This window comes from Phyllostomus discolor, chromosome 3, assembly GCF_004126475.2.
Source record: "Phyllostomus discolor isolate MPI-MPIP mPhyDis1 chromosome 3, mPhyDis1.pri.v3, whole genome shotgun sequence".
NCBI classification, from domain to species: domain Eukaryota; kingdom Metazoa; phylum Chordata; class Mammalia; order Chiroptera; family Phyllostomidae; genus Phyllostomus; species Phyllostomus discolor.
Window position 1 is genome coordinate 178,814,462 of NC_040905.2, and position 13,621 is coordinate 178,828,082.

The window sequence follows — 13,621 nt, forward strand, 5'->3', positions numbered from 1 at the left end:
CTTTTACAAATGTAGCTGTGAACATCCTTGTACATGTCTTTGTGCACACAATCATTTTTTGGGGAGGAGTATGTGCTTATGTGTCAGCATTAGGTTGGTCTGTACCTCCTCTCTAGTACAATATAATAGATATGTACAAAAAAAAAACAACAACCCTGTGTTTTGAGCATATGACTCTGCAATGTCAGGAGGACAGGCAGATGTCCAACAGGAAATTTGAAATGTGGACTATAGTACTAGTCAGTAGAAAAGATTGGTAGAAAAGATTGAGTACAATTACCAAAGGAGAGGATGTAGAGAGAAGAGAAGTGGACCATGGACATAATCAAAGCGAGTAGTTACACTTGGAGATAGAAGGATAAAGAGGAATCAGAATGAGAAGTAGAGATGAGAGTGGACAGTGTTATAATAAAAAATCATGGGAGAAGATGATGTGAATTGTTGACAGTGTCTTGCTGTATAGTGTGAGGAGAATGAAAGCTGAGAAAAAACTTGGATTTAATCATTCAGTGATTATCAGGAGAATTTTTTGCACACGATTAGATGTTAAAGAAATGGAGGCCATAGAAAAACTTGGTAGTGAAGGGAAGTCGGGAGGAATGTAGTTCAAGAGTAGCCTGTGTTTTAAGATGGGAAGCACTTCCAAACATTTATTACATTGGCAGGAAGAAGTCACAAAGGAAGAATGAAGATTAATAAAATGTAGCTAGGTTGGGGGGATTATTGATGTAGTAAGGCCCCAGAGAATGGATGGGAATGAAGCTCACTCAGGGGGCTTTTACCATGAAATAGGGAAGGGTCACTTGTTTAAATTTTTTTTTATATTAACCACTTCTATTTATTTCAGGACATAGTATATGCTACTTAGACCCATGGATGATACTAAGTTATAACCGTTTTAGTATCTAGGATATTTTATTTTACAAAGATAGGTTCTAAAAATCAAAACTGAACATATTAATGGTTCTCATTCACTCTGTCCTACTGGTAAAGATGTTACAAAGATACACATTTAGAATACTGCCCAGCTATTCTCTCTTGACGCTATATTCCAGTTGACAAGAAGTGCCTTAACGTTCATAGACAGCTGTTATCAAAAGGATCTGTGATTTTAGCAAAGAGAGAACAGTCCAGACTTTATTCTTTATGACTACTGATACTGATTTAACTACATTACTCTGGCACATGGAATTATTTCTCCTACAGCAAGTTCTAGTTTTCTCAAGGCTTTGTCTCAGTTTTTTTCTGGAAATAAAGTTTACCATGTATTTCAAATTAAACATTCAAATTAAAATATTACCTTCATATATACATGTACATACTCTTTCCAGTTTCAAGCTAATCAAAGATACATTTAGATCTGTATTAATGTATCAAAGCAAAAGATAACCCAATTTAATACTATGATAAATTGTTACATTCCATTTAGTGCTCCAAAATGTTGATTTTGATTCATGTTATTAAGATAGCACTCTGGTCACACATGGTCCAAGAACACTCAAATAATAAAACAAATATAATCATGTGTTAAAGATAGCTTTTAAACATTATAGCTAATGATGCCATGCTTGTCTATGATCTCACTAGCATGAAACCACATCCATACCTCAGACTCCACCAAACCATTCAGCACAGCTTTAATAGCTGTTTGAAGCTACTAGTTTGAGCACTATTTACAGCTCTAACAGCTGTGGGGATCCCAGCAGGGGTTGGAGGAACCAGCTCAACACTGACGATAGTGCCAACTGTGGCCAGTTGAGGCTTCAAGTAAGTTACAGCAGCATTTACCAAGACTGGAGTCTTCTCTTGTGAGGTTATGGACAAATTGGGCTGAGGTTCTAGGTGGTAAAAATTTGTCACCTGGAACTTGAGAGTCACCTGTTTCTCAGTGACAGTGAAGGAAAGGAGGATGGGGAAGAGGCAAAGAAGTGGTGTTGATGATTAAACACCACCTTTAATCACATTTTGATTTAAGGAATAAACAAGATCATCTGCAGAGAATAAGGAGATGGGACTAGAAGGGAGCTTTTTACAAATATAGAATAGGCTTGTAAATTTTATAATTAGAAAAATTGCAGGAGGGTGTTTCTTCACTTAGCAAAATGGAGGCTTTGCAAGCAGTATGACTTAATGGGAAGAACCTCAGCTTTGCTGCCAGAGAGACCTGAACTTGAGTCCTGGCTTTATTCCTTTTTGACAAGTTAACCAAACTCATTTTTTCAATTTCTTCTTAATAAAATGGGAAAAACAGTATCTACTTTGTCAGGTACTTCATTTTGCTGTGTATAACGCATACTTTTTTGCCCAAATTTTTGAGGGAAAAATAAGGATGCACATTATATACATGGGTAGTACCAATTCTGTATCCATATAAATGTTTAATTCTTTTATTTATACTTATGTGTTGGAAGTATAACTCTAGAAAGCAGTAATAATACCCATATACAAAATAATATCCTGGAATATGGTAATCAGTTTTGTTTCTAAATATAAATAAAAATTGAATTAATAAATTAAAATGAAAGATTTTTTCCCCCAGAAAGTTTAGGCCAAAAATGTGGGTGTGTATTACACACGGCAAAATACAGTAGTTATGCACATTCAATGATAGGACATATTAGTTAATTTCAGTTCCAAAAACATTAATATTGTATGTCAGGTATTCACTGCACTACGTTTCTATTCTCAAGGGGTTGGAAGTCTAGGAGGGAATTTACTTCTCTTTCATTCTCTTTTGGGACAAAAAAAAATCAACTTTTGCAGAATTGTGAGAGGACTTGCTAGCTACTTCCCTGTTTGTGTGCTTTTAAATTCTAGATCAGCTCCTACGTATAGGTGTTAGTCTAGTCGACCTGGACTTAGCCACTGATGTTGGCTGAGTAACTTCTCCAAGGCAGTGTGCAGCTATTCTGACCCCTTGCCCTCTTGCCTGTGGGGTTGGAGGAGGGCACCCTTTGCAACTGCCATTCATGAGGTATAGTGTAAATTTGCCATTGGACTACCGATCCCTTCATTGGTGATTCAGCCAGTCTCATTCCTATCCCTGTAATAAGATTGATGTGTATTTTTTGTCTTCTTTTTGTTGTTGTTAGCAGCTAAATGTAGTGTTGTTTGGCTTTCAAATGGTCCCAGACTGAGGACCAGAGAACAACTGACCACAATCGTGAACAGTAATGAAATACATCCATTTATAATCTCCATTACTTTTCAGGAGACCAAGTAAAGATATGCATCCTTGGTTAAGGAGATTAGAATTAATTGGAATGATTGGGCATGGGGTGTGAGATTAGGGAAATATTAAACTAAATTCTAACAGAAGTGCTTTGGCAAAAGGATTATAAATTAAAATGTTAATATGTGTACTCTAGTTGCTTAAATGATTGTAACATCAATTTAATGACATTGAAATTGTTCCAGTGTCATCTGTACTTTGTGATGGAGATCAGCACATCTAGCTCAGAATTGGGTTAATTGAAGTTTCATCACCAGGGAAAGGACAAAACATTCTGACCAATACCTGGATTGTATAATAGACATTTACCCTTTCCAATGCAGCAGAACATTTATAATCTTATGTTGGATTAGTAAGAATGAAATTGCCTCCAATTTCTAGGATCATGTAAATACCACCCTTTCAAACTTGGTGATGGGAAGTTTGTAGACGCATCTTTTTCATATGTGTGACATCTCAGTTCTCCCAGGCAGGCTGATCTGTTTTCCACAGCTCTGTTGTCCTTGCTGTCAGCCTTGCGTGAGAATTGTTGCAGTGTCACAGGCATCAGTAGGGTGTTCCAGCTGACCTTTGTTAGGGCTTTGAGAAAAGATGGAAAACAAAAACAAAAATGGGCACGATTAACACCAATTTTCTTTTGGACACTTTGTGATTTTGTTAAAATAGAAGCAGATCAGAAATTGACTTGCTTCAAGTGAGATGATGTGTGAACGCATTAAAAGGCACTCAGCACAGGACTAGTGCTCAATAAACGCACGGTCTTATTACCATTATTATTTTTTTAAAAACATGGTTTGGATTTAAATATATATATATTTTATTTATTTATTTATTTATTTATTTATTTTTTAGAGAGAGGGGAAGGGAGGGAGACAGAGAGGGAGAGAAACGTTGATCAGTTGCCTCTTGTGTGTGTTCCAACTGGGGACTGAACCTGCAACCTAGGCATGTGCCCTGACCAGGAATTGAACCAGCAACATTTGGCTTTTCAGGACAATGCCAAACCAACTGAGCCACACTGGTCAGGGCTATTACCATTATTTTTATTGTTTGGAATGAATGTTACCTATTTCTCCCTCCTCTCATTGTAGTCCTCAATGAGCCTCTTTTACTCTGATCCTCAGAGTTATGATCCTTTAGTGGTATGAAAGTAAACATTCATTTTCTTTTCTGATAATGGGCTGCCCTGATGTTGAAGGTGATAGAACAGAGTCGGCAGCCCTGGAAACCTTATTCCAGATTCCAGGTAATTTTGCTGGGTCAGTACAGCCCTGAAAACTGGCAGCTGCCTAGAAGATTGAGGTCATGTCCTGCATTGGCCTACACTAGGGAATTGCTATGCAGAGCCAACAATCTTCCCTGGCAGTAAGGAGTGAAGAGCAGCCCTGGGCCCCACTTCACAACATTCCTTTAAATGATGCACTCATAGCCAGAACTTAAATAGTGCACTAGCAAGGGAGCCAGCTTTGCGATAGTCCAAAGCATTCTGTCAACAAAGCATTATTATTCAGGCCAAGCTGGGGTTGCCACATACATAGTTCTGTTCAACTCACCCTGTAGATAGTAGAGTAGAATTTGGAATTTCTACAGTTTCTAAATCAACTTTTATTTCAATGCAGATGTTTCCTTGTTCTAAATAATATCCTTCATATTCTTGTGCTTCAGGCCTGTCATTTCTAACTTCCTGATGGACATTTCCACTTGGACTGCTAGCTGTTAATACTTGTTCTGGACCACTTTATTTCTATGTTATCACCATTACTGTTATTGAGAGATTGGATATGTATGTAATGGGTAAGAGTAAGGGCTTGGGAGGCTGACTGTCTGGTTTCTAATCCCTGCTGTGCTACTTACTAGGTGTGTGGACTTAGGCAAGTTATTTGACTGGTGCCTTAATTACCTCATCTGTATATGGGGATAATAACACATCCCTCCATCGAGTTGTTGTAAGCATTGAATTAAATTGCATGGACTAGTGCCTGGCATGTAATCAGTGTTCATATTAGTTTGGTTGTATTAGTCTACAAGTAACAGAACACCAATTAATAGTAGGGTAAGCAATAAACACCTTTCATTATCTTACATGACTAAAATTCTGGAGTCAGTAGTTACAGATATGGTGCAGCAGTTCAGTGATGCTACCAAAGACACTGTTTCTTTCCATCTTTCCCTCTACCCTCTTTAGCATGTTGGCTTCTCATCTTCATAGAAAAGGGGTGATGGGCAGGGCCAGCATCCACTGTCCTTTCATCCAGAGCCTCTCAAAGGACTTCTCTTTACCTGTGATTGTCAGAACTAAGTCACATGTCCAACCTTGTGTGTGAAAGAGGCTGAGAAAGTAACTGTCGAGTTTTCTAACTTCTGTTATGGTAAACGAGTGAAAAAGAAGAGGTTTGGGCATGGTTTCAACAACCATGTCTGGTAGCCAGACAACAATTATTATACATGCTAGCTATTATTCCAGTTCCTAAGTTAGAAATATTGAAGTTATTTTCACTCCCCATCTTCTCTAGCAAACAGTCACCAAGTTTGATGATTCCTCTTGCTCATTGTTTTCCATGCCCTTTCCCTTCATACTATTCTTAATGTTTTATGCATGGAAAAATGCAGCAGCTTTTGCTCCATGTCCCTTGATTTCTAGTTTCTCTATGCTCTGCTGCATCTTGTACTCCACTAGATGAGTCTTTATGCATCTGTATGATGACATTTTCAGTCCCTCAGAGCACTTTCTTGCTCTCAGTCCCTCTGTTGTATCCAATAGTGATTCTTAAACTTCTTTATACATCAGAAGTAACTGAGAAAGTTGTTAAAATCAGATTTCTCTTGAAAAGTAGGTGCCAAAGTTACAAAATGATATATCCTCAAGGCACTCATTGGATAATGGGAAAGGCAGGTAAAATCATAATAAGGATATTGTAATTTATTTTCTGTGCTGCTCATTTGGCACATTAAATGTATTGCTTTAGATGAGATCCATTGTAGATTATCTTTTCACGTAAATCTTGTCTCTTTGGGTAGACCAGAAATTCCTGTAAGGTAGAGATTATGTGATAATCACTCTGTTACTCTTATTGGAATGTGGTATTCATACAATTTTTCAGTGGCTACTTAATAAATATTGGGAAGAGCCAACAAAAATATTGGAAAACCTTAGAGATACAGGACTCTACCTTTCATATTAGATACATAGTTTGAAGCAACAGAACCACTTCTATCTGATAAATGGCTAGCATGTGTAATAATAATGCAGGTAGGTCTTGCATGATTCAAACGGAAAGGTATAGTGTAAATTTGCCATAAGTGCAAAACTTGAGTACTCGGGAAGATACCACTCATTACATAAAATTCTTTTCAAGGTACTCATGATACCTACAAGAGGTAATGCTAGTTTTAGTAGTAAAAATGTATTGTGAGGAAATATAGGAGGGGAAAAAGTAATCATTTATTTGTTCATTTAATCAGCCAACAGTACCTACCTGTTCTGTGCCAGGGTTTTCAACAATGAATAAGACTCAGTTTTTCAAGGAACTTTGGTGTCCTGTATGGAAAAGAAACATGTAGATAATGTCAATAACTGATTTCAGGTGTGACCATTGAGTATAGTGTGGGGAAGAGGGCAGGGTCTATTCTGTCTGGAGGTGTGAGGACAGACTTCTTGAGTTCCCTTCTCTCTCATCTTCTAATGTATTATACACAGCTTCTCTTGGAGTATTAGTAGAGTTATTATTTTTCCTCATGTTTGGCAATATTTTCTTATCAGCTACTAAATTATAAAATTAACATCCAGGGAATTGATAACATTTTTACTTCCTTGCACTAATTAGACTGGAGACAACCTCAGAAATCATTGACTTAGACCCAGCCTTTGTTTACAAAATGTCATCTCTTCATTCTCTCTTATTCCGATTCCTGATATTCCACCTTCATCCCCTAAATATGAGAGACTGAGGGTGATCAGTCAGCCTGGTGTGCCCAGGAATGTGGAGGGGTCTCTAAGGACATAGGACTTTCACAGCTAACACCAGGACAGCCCCAGGCAAACTGGAATGAGGATATAGTAGAAGGATTTGGAATTAAGGGACTTGGGTTAAGTCCTAGGTTACATTCCTAACTGTGGGCAAATCTCAATGCTGGTGGCTGCTTTGTGCCATCAGAATGTGTGTGTCAAGGTAGCAGCCAGCCTGTGTAGATTCAGAACCAGCATTTCACCACAACCTACTGGACTTGTCCACTGATTGGGTCAAATCAACATGAGCATATGTTTACAACTAAACATCTCACGTAACTCATGAGGTGGTTCCAGTTGTCAGTTAAGTACGAATCCTAGCTTTGCCACTAACTAGCTGTGTGACCTTGGAAAAAGGCTTTATTTTTCTTGTCTAAAACATATATGTTTATTGTAATGATTATATGGATAACTATGGGTATTAGTCATGAAACAGACTATTTTTATTCAAAACTTTTCAAAGGAGGAAACTGAACCATGGAGAGGTAAAGCACCTTGCTCAAGGTCACAAAACTAGCAAAACATAGAGCCAGGAATGACCCCTGGTGGCCCAGCTTCCTTGGCCATGCTCTCAATTGCTACTCTTTCTCTATTGCCTCCTGGTGGTGGGGACCTGTGGCCTTGGAGCTGGTAGGACCTTGGAGGGAAGTGGATACATCTGCAGGACTGGATCCTGGATACTAAAGCCCCCAGAATCTAGCACCTCGAGCCTCGCTAGCATGAAAGCTACCTGTCCTTGAGCAGCTGGACCTGGAAACATAAGCAATGACTACAATGGACTGAAGATGAGGACTGTTCATGTTTTTCTTGGAATCACATAAGTCTTCATGATTTTTGGGTGATCTAAGGAAAGGAAAGGAGCCTAGGATCAATTGAGATTTAATTTTCTAATACAAGGGTTCTCATTTAAATTGAATCAAAGAAAATAAGGAAATTGATGTTTTCATTATCCTTGTTTGTCATTGCAACATCATTCCTACTACACATAGAAAAGGAGCTTAAAGGACATACTCAATAGTTTTTTTGGTTTTTGTTTTTTCCTTTTCTCTCCTTTTTCCTTTGGAGGAGGTTGGAGATTGGATTGAAGGAGTTTACATGTTTTTTAACTTTATATACTTACTCATTTTTCTTTTGGTTATAATGGGCTGTTATGGGCTGAATTGTGTACCCCCTCCACTCCAACAGATTTATGTGTTGAAGTCCTTACCCCTGGCACCTCAGAATATGACTGAATTTGAAGATGGGGTCTTTAAAATAGGTAATTAAGATAAATGAAGTCATATAGATGGGCCCTAATCCAGTATTACTGATGTCCTTTAAGGACAGGAGATTAAGACACAGACACACACACAGGAAAAACTGTGTGAAGATGGTGGAGATGGTAATAAACTGCAACCCAAGGAGAGAGGCCTCAGAACAGATCAACACTGCCGATACTTTAATCTCTGACATGTAGTCTCCAGAACTGTGAGGAAATAAATTTCTATTGCTTAAGCCTGAACCAGTCTGTGGTACTTTGCTTTGGCAGTGTGAGCTGACAAACTGGCCATTAGGTTGGTTTCCCCACATACGTATGGGGACTTACACACCAATAGATTTTTTTCTCTTTTTGTGTGTGTGCCAGGGGTGACCCCAGCAAACTGAATGGGAAAGGATGTGAGAGGGAAAGGAAGGAAACCAATCTAGAGTTGCTAGGGACAACTGGGGCCAAGGGCTTCAGATGGCTGTGTAGAACACACCTCAGATTGTCCCACCTGAGGGCGGCTCCCATTTGCCTGGGGGCAGTGATTGGTGGACTCCCTGGCAGCCATGTGCAGTGGTGAGCTCATTTCTGCAGCTATAGAAAACCTGCAGGCTGAGGGCTAGAGGAGCAAGCAGTAAGAAGCTACAGGTGTGTACAGCCACAGTTGAGTGTGTGGTGTATTTGCTATTGCAATAAAAAAAGATTTAAAAAACAAGGAAGTGATTGTGTTACTGGGAGCAGTTTTATTTAGCTTAAACATTATAATGAAATGAATACCAGGTTCAGACTCTAGAACTTGGCCTTGAAAGAAAACTTGCCGTCTCCAGAGTTTGAAGGACAGCTGCTTGACACCTATGTTCTTTCCCCTTGAATGCTCCACCCCGCTACCCAAGGGGTTCCATGTTTAGCTTTTGCTATGTGCTTTTCACCCTATCCTTCAGTGCCACTGTACAATACATCTTTCTCTTTACATGACCTATTTCCTGAGGCCTTGTATTTCTCATGCTTTTTCTTTAGACCAAATTGTCTTTTAAAAAAAGATTCATCATTCAAGTTTCACCTCAAGGGGCAAGGTCTCTGTGAAACTTTGCTATATATCTTATTTATTATTATTTTTAAATTGAATTTATTAAGGTGATATTAACTAATAAAATTATATAGGTTTCAGGTGTACAATTCTCTAATCTATCATCTATATATTGTATTGTATGTTCACCACCCCAAGTCAAGTCTCCTTCCATTATCATTTATCCCCCCTTTACTCTCTTCTACTTCCTCCTACATCTTATTTTTTGTCGTTGAGTCATATATGTGTGAAACCTCCCTATGTGTTCTATTCTGTTTCATTTGACCTTGCAGTCTAGATAACTGTCTACATGTCTGTATTTCCCTATCCCACCACCAGATTATAAGTACTTTGAGTATTTTGAGGTATTACACATGTCCATATTCTCCACCATGCCCAGTACACAGTAGGTGCTGTAATAAACATTTACTGAGTGAAGGTACAACAGGTAAGAGGTAATGAAAGTGTGAACTGGAGGACTGATAATGGAAGTGCAAAGGGCAGGATGGATTAATTAAGACTTGGTGATTCTTTGGATGTGGGTGGGGACTGAGGGAAAGGTAAGAGGCAAGTATGTCTTGAACATTTTTCTCAGGAAGAATGGTATTGTTATTATAGAAGCCAGGAGGTATTACCACTTGTGGGGAAAGATGGCATGGACAGGACAATAGCAATACTGATAGCTGCTACTACTAACTGAATACTTGAATCAATCACCATGCCAAGTGCTTATCATATTGATCTTTTATTTCTTACAATAATCTTGTGAGGTGAGTATTACTAGTCCCAATGTATAGATGATGAGACAGAGTCTCAGAAAGATTAGGCAAATTGCTCAAGGTAACACAACTAGCAAGCAGCAGAGCGGAGATACAAACACAAGTCTGACTCCAAAGCTTGTGCCCTGAAGCACTGTCCTCTTGAAAACTGCCTAGTGAAGTTATTTCATGTTCTTCAAGGGACAGCAGGAGGGGGAGTCTCACCATTTCTCAACCACCATTTGTGGTGCCTGGTGACTGAGCAGAGGTCAACGCTATATTGGTTCTGATTGACACAATTTCCTGCACACAGATGGAAAGCCCTTGTAGCACTGCAAAGTTATGGGAATGGAACATGAGGTGTCTGAGCAAGGCCTCAGCTGTCTCCCCCGCTTCCCCCTCTCCTCTCAGCCTGTGCAGGCTGCTTAGCAGAAGTCCCCAGAACTTCTAGCCTTGTTTCCATTTGTAACATTGGCCAAAGGGAATCCCAGAAAAGCTAAGGGGTGTCACTTCTTTTATAATACTCATTTGGTGTAGAGAGGGAAGAAAAAGTCCCAGCATATCTTGTGACAGTCACCTGTAAACAAATCTCTTCATCAGTAGCAGCATCAACAACTTCTACTAAGTGAGTGTGGGATATAGAACCTTGTAGAGGGAGATATCAGAGACTCAGGCTCTGTGAAGTGGGCATATATTTCTACTACTGCTAGAGCTTGGGTAATGGAAATAAAGGCTTTAAATTTGTCTCTGGCAATATTTATGTCAGCTCTGTATTGTGGAGAAAAAGAGTAAGCATATTTTGCAGAATTCTATGGGCAGTGCCCTCACTGGGCTCAACATGATTGTATTTAAAAATTTTATACCCCAAAAGACATTAATCAGGCCTCAAGAGTAGAGTAGCAACATAAAAGTTTTGACAATGTGAGGAGGAGCTATGGAGCTATAGCAGATGCCAGCAGGTAATTGCAGAAGAATTAGGAGATAGGCCTTTCCCCCAAATGAAATGGAATGAACCTGACAATTCTGGCAATGTAAAGGAGAAGAGAGGATTGTGAATGTTAATGTCATACTCCTGTAGTATGAAGAGAGAAATGGGTAATAGATTTTCACCATGTCACCATGTTCACCGGGGCAGCATCGAAAGGATTTATGTAAATGTTCAGAAGGCAGGACAACAGAATATGGGAGAGATATCCCTCTTGGCATATTTTTATAGAATAAAGTAAATGGAAGGCCTTGATTTTTAAATTGCATAGCAAGTTTTAGCTCTGTGATTTTTTCTTAGTTTAATATATATTAGTCCCATGTTCAGAAAAAGATACCTTTAACTCCTGTATTGGAAGATAATATACCATTTTTTCTTCTTCAAAGTGAAATATGAACTTTCAAAAAACCCCACAAAAACTCTGCCCTGTAGTTGTTACAGTATTTTGATGTGCTTTTGCATTTAATAATATTAATGTAGTATATTAATTTTTATTATAAATGTTCCCAAACACATGCCCACTGGGGTGATATTTTATGTTTACCTTCTCATTTGTATGTTTTTTGGAGGTAATGCATTCTGATAACTCATTAGGATACATGGCTGGAAAGTTCTCATTTTAAAGTAGAATAGTTGTTAAGCAACGTTAAATTTTAATTAGAATTCATCACTGCATTTCATTATGAGGTTATTCTGAGGTAATTATTCAGCAAGTCCTGGTGTTTACTAATGCAGAAGTGACAGCACATAATACTGCTAAATTATTGGCACATCGCTGGAGAAGACAATTGGAAAATAGGGAACAGATGAAAGCATTGTTTAAAGAGCCTCAGGAGAAAACACAATCCCAGAACATAATCAGAATCTCAGAACATTTTTTTTCTTTTAACTACCTTTTTTCCTGTCCATCTTTGGCAACATATAGCATGTAGGCCTCCCCTACCCTAGGTTAAGTAGCCTACATATAATGTCTCCAGTTGTAATTCTCTGATTTGCAAAAAGGTTTCTTGTAAGTGTGAAGTGAGACTTGATAGATATAGTAATAGTTCTAAATTGCTCAGATACATTATATGTGGGAAGAAAATAAATCTCCAAATAACTTCCACAGACAGGTTTTTAAGAAGCTTTATACTTTTTAAATGAACATATTTTATCCCTCTTTAATCAGGACACAGATATTACATTATGACCAGAGAACATGGTGGTGTTAGGCAGCTGCATCAAAGGTAACCTGACCCTCCACAATGTGGCAGGGATGCATGGGTTGCAGTTTTCATATATAAATACATTGAAATTACTTTTTCCATTGAAAATTGTCTTTTATGCAGACCTTATAATCTTGCCGTTAATTTGATTCCCTGTCCCTCCCCCATTATGCCAAGACTCCTTCTGTACACTCAGATTGAACTAAAGCAACCATTTTGATAATTTGGATGAAAAATAGCTTTAACAAAGACATTTAGATAATAGTGGTAATTTGTGTTTGTGTGTGTGTGTGTTCGGTTGGTGTTGGAGTTGGTGTGGTGAGGGGTATTGAAGCAAGAGGACGAGATAACATCTGTGGAATAGATTATCTTGGTAAATCACTGAATTCTCTTCAAATATCTTTTCACACTTCAAATGTCTCACACACAGAGTGAGAGAGCAGACATTCTTGCCTTTTTCCTGACCTTGGGGTGGGGGTGGGGGAGCACTCAGTCTTTCAACCTTAAATATGATGTTAGTTTTTGGTACCTATATTATCTTGTATTATTCTGTAGATGTCTGTATGAGTTTCCTAGGGCTGCCATTCAGTACCACAGACCGAGTGGCTTAAACAGCAGCAATTTTTTCTCACAATTCTGAAACCTGGAAGTCCAAGATCAAGGTGTCATCATCTAAATGCAGTCACATTTTGAGGTACAGGAGGTTAGGGCTTCAAGATACAGATTTTGGGGGAATACAGTTCAGCCTATAACTATACTTTCTTCAGATTATGGAAGTTCCATTCTATTTCAGTTTTCTGAGAGTTTTTGTCATGAATGAATGTTGAATTGTTTCAAGTGGTTTTGGGGGGTCATAAATTGATAGAATCATGTTGTTTTTCTTCTTTAGATTGTTACAATAACGGATTACATTGATTTTTGCATACTGAATCAATTGCGGTGTATCATGTTTTATATAGGTGGATTTCATTTGCTAATATTTTGTTTAGCACTTTTGCAAACATATTCATAAGATATATTATTTTCTGTTCTTGTAACATCTTTGTCTGGTTTAGTATCGGAGTAATGTTGGCCTTATAAAATGAGTTGAAAAATATTCCCTCTTCGTCTAACTTCTGGAAAAAAT

General features: G+C 38.3%; 1 pseudogene; it reads right to left on the reverse strand.

Annotated features, from left to right (window-relative positions):
• Positions 1 to 1,540: 1,540 nt before the first annotated feature.
• The window catches only part of LOC114490489, a 29,083-nt pseudogene continuing 17,002 nt past the window's right edge, over positions 1,541 to 13,621 (reverse strand).